Here is a 3,979-nt window from a genome sequence, read left to right as displayed (position 1 = left end):
CAAGGAAGAGGGAAAGATAAAGTTTAAAAAGTGGATTTAAGAATTCCTGAAAAAAATAGTATTTAAAGCATAAAGTAAAAAATAATAATAATAAAATAAGGGGGAGAAAATGCAGAATTGAGAGCAAAATAAAACTAAAACATGAAGCTGTAATAATGATTGAGTTGTGTTTTTTAGTTTTTGGACATGCAATTTGAGGAGTTCCTTTTGACTTTATGTGGTGTAGTGATGGGCAGTACAGAGGTGCAACACCACTGCATTTGAGTGTGCAAAACACTTCAGGGCTCAGAGAGAGTGGAACAGATCCATGGGCTGTCTTGGATTATTATTTCCAGAATGTTGTGTTGTCCTATGGAAGTATGAGGTGATATGGGAGAGCAATCCTTTTACTGGAAGGCAGAAAAATGCCCTAACATAGCAACACTCACCAAACCTGTTATTGTAAAGCAAATTATCATGGGGTAAGTGTCACAGCGTTGGGGCAGTATAATGTTTTGGTGCAAGCATTGCAGAAGTTTCATATTCCCATTCTGGTAGTGGATAATAAAAGTTCTGCTAAATTCTAAGCTGTGAAAATGTAAATGCTGGAATTATATTTTGAAAGCTGTTTTCCATTCTCTTTTATTATGTCATTTAGTAGTTCTTGAAAGAAGTACATTTTTTGATGATTCAGGAGCCTTTGAGATAGTTGTTGCTATTTTCCCTTGTACAATAAATCTCATTATTTGTACTTACAGGCAGCAAGCTGATTTGCAAATGTGGCAAGAAGTAGAAGAATCCAATGGGTTTAATACTGTCCTCAGCTGAATTGAAATAAATCCAGAATAATTGCACTTAAAAATAATAGTTGCTCCAAAATTATGTTATTACAATACCTTTTTTCTCCAATGTGTTTCTTCCCCCTTATTTTTTATTACTACCTATTTATCAAGAATCACATAACTGAAACCACTAAAAAAGGAATCAGGAAGTAAATGCTGGATATTTGTGACCATTACTTGAACATCCCCTCTTTTCCTAACAGCCAGCCTGTTGATCTTGAAGTAGTGCATAGTGAAAATGCCTAGGGAGCCAGAATATTACATGGTGGAACTGGATACAAATCCTTTTGGATTAATGACATTACACTGATGCATACCGCTTGTCGTTTTGACTTGCAGAATGCAGTGTAGCTACTCCATAACACAGCGTACTGCAGAGCCGTGAAAAATGCTTCTCTGCTTCTGGGAAGTGCCATTGCAGACTGCCCTCCCCACTGAAAATGAAACATACAAGCATTAAGGAGTCATAATTATTACTTCTTGTGTTAGTGTGTGAGTTTTTTTTGTTTGTTTGTGATTTGAAGGTGGAACAGATGACGAAAGCGTAGCTATATATGGTGTGCACATTAAACAAAGCACCTGTATTGTGGAGATGGGGATGTGCTCATTTATGTCAGAGATTTATTTTTCTATTGACTTACTTTGAAAGAACGTTCCATAGGAAGATATGGGACTTTTGAGATAAGAGTCTATTGTAGAGCAGTGAGATTCTTCGTAAAGCTTTATTTATTGAAAACCATGAGGTACTTGTTAAATGCCCAGGATACAGTGTACATATAGAGAAGTGAAAATATTGAAACGTATATTGTTCTTTAGTGGGGCCAGGCCAGACTTGTTGCCCAGAATGGTCAGAATTCATGCTATGAGGAGAACAATGTGAATGAGGGAGGAAGGATGCTATCCACATGACTTATGGACTATTTTAATTTATTCTCCATGGTCTCCGTTGGGAAACAGGAACTGTGAGATGTCGGTTGATGAGTTGAGAGAGAATCTCATGCATGAGTGTGTGCAATAGATCCGCCTCTAAATGGTTGTAAACAGTACTGAAATATTGTTAGGTACTCACATGTGACAAAATATGCCATGGATCCATCATGTACCTGTGCCAGAAGCTCATTAGCATTCTCAGGAATGGCGGTGCTCTGTGGTCCTGCAGTGCCCAGCAGGAAGGTACTTGCTGCAGAGGCCTCTTGAAAGATCTACGCAACAACATGGCTTGGTTCATAGTTCATCACCCTTAGTCTTAACTATGAGGGAAGTGGTGGATTCTGCAGTGAATGTCTTCTGTCCTAGGTGTGGTGAGGTGCTGTGGTGCTCTTCTTGTCTGCATAAGGGACACATACCACAGGCTTCAATGACATGTTCACCTTGCTGGTACGCGTCCTCTTGACAGTGACTGTTAATTATTTCGGCTCCTTCCTGGGTGAGTTTCAGGGCACTGTCATCTGCAGACCTTACTAAGTGTGCAGCAACCCTTTTTTTTCTGCTTGTCCAGACCACCACAGCTGTATTACACAAGTATAATCTATCAGAAGAAAAAAGTAAATTGATTTAAAATCATGAGATCAATTCTGGTTCTTTCAGGTTCTTCTGAAAATTTTCTGTTGCTTTTACTTTTGTTCTTTTCAAGATATTTTTTTTCGCAACTACAAAGAACGCATTATTTAAGAACGGATGCTCATTGGATTGTCACTTAACCATATGCCTCACAAGGGGAAAGAAAAGTGCTGATAGCACTTCTGACAGTGTTGTAGAAGTTGGCAACATGCTCATATCTTTCCCATGTTCTTGACAGAGGAAGCAGGCCTACTTTGACACTCATATTTTGACACACTATATGATTTGGTTGATGTGCATGTTTTAGAGGAAAAAATAAAACAAAACAACAAAACTCTAGTTCTTCTAGTACTGGTATCTAATGAAAGAAATGAGGCTTACATTTAGTTATGTTGGAGTCATAAGATTTTTATAGTCAAGTACAGGTATTAAAAACTCACCTTTTCAGTTTTCCCTATTTACACATAGTGAAATACCAGCCTTCAGTTTTGTGTTCCAAAATTGTTTGGTCTATTAAAGTTATTTTATGTGACCACTGCTTTCCTTCTGTGTAAATTGCCTTTCCTTTTCTGTATATTGTCATCATAAAAATTTGTCTTTTAAAACGAATGCAGGTTTATTGTGTTGGTAAATTTGGATCTTACTGCACTTTATGCAGAGTTGAGAATAAGGATGCAAGCAATTTAAGGAAGGGAGTGTTTTATAAATAATTAGTTCAGCTGCAAGTGTTATTCCAATAATTTCAGCTGTAGCAGTAAGTGTTTTTATATATGTTTTAAAAAAATTTATTACAAAGTATTTTAGATAGTAGCAAGGGCATTTAGCTTTACCTTGACTTACTGGCTGACAGTCTACCAGCTGCTGATGCTGATCAGTTACTAAAGATTGAATACAGCTGTGTTTCAACATAATTAAAGCTCAAGTTTTCTCTCCCAACACTTCAGCTGGGTGTGTGTCTTGATTGACTTAATCTATGCCAACCTAAATAATTACATAGCTTGAATTATTATTTTTTAAAGCCTTAAGAAAATAGAAAGAAAAGGGGAAAACCAAAGGACAGTAGGTGCACTTCTGGGGTCACCAATGTGCTGCTTCTTTAGATCCATTAGCCTGGTTCAATATGTTCTCCTTCAAATTACTTTTCTGTTCAGTTGTGCTCTTCCATGCCCAGAAGATAATGTGCTATTATCTGATTTTTGCAATTTAAATATATGACTTGGTAGCTGTTATGTTAGGATGTGCTTTTTTTGGTGTGTCAGGTGAACAGAATCATTGAGTGTATGTGACGCTTTCTTAAAAAGGAATCAGGAGGAAAGGGTGTTAAATGCAGAGGAAAAAGTAATACGAAAAGTCAGGATAGAAGCTGTGGGTAAAGATTATTATTATTAAAAATGCTGTATCAGTGATTTACTTTTAGCCCCCTTGGTACATCCTTCTCCAAACATTTGAGTTACCAATGTAATACAAACAATAAGTCATTCAATTCCTTTTAGTTCTTTTTGTGCTTGTCAGACACATTTCTGTACAGACTGTTTTGGCAGCAGCAGTGATGAAATACATTTATTGACTGCAGCCACAGCAATCTATTTAGATATTTC

The 3,979-nt window shown here is 36.9% G+C and overlaps 1 protein-coding gene across 4 annotated transcripts in view; it reads left to right on the top strand.

The window, feature by feature from the left end:
* Window positions 1–3,979, top strand: part of SASH1 (SAM and SH3 domain containing 1) — a gene marked incomplete at its 5' end in the record, with an annotated part of 511,807 nt that overhangs the window by 1,698 nt on the left and 506,130 nt on the right. The gene's annotated exons all lie outside the window — the stretch shown is intronic.

Source organism: Anser anser (genome assembly GCF_964211835.1).
Source record: "Anser anser genome assembly, chromosome: 3".
In the NCBI taxonomy this organism is placed as follows: Eukaryota; Metazoa; Chordata; class Aves; order Anseriformes; family Anatidae; genus Anser; species Anser anser.
Note: the sequence above shows the minus strand (reverse complement) of the source record. Positions and strands in the feature narration are given on the sequence as shown.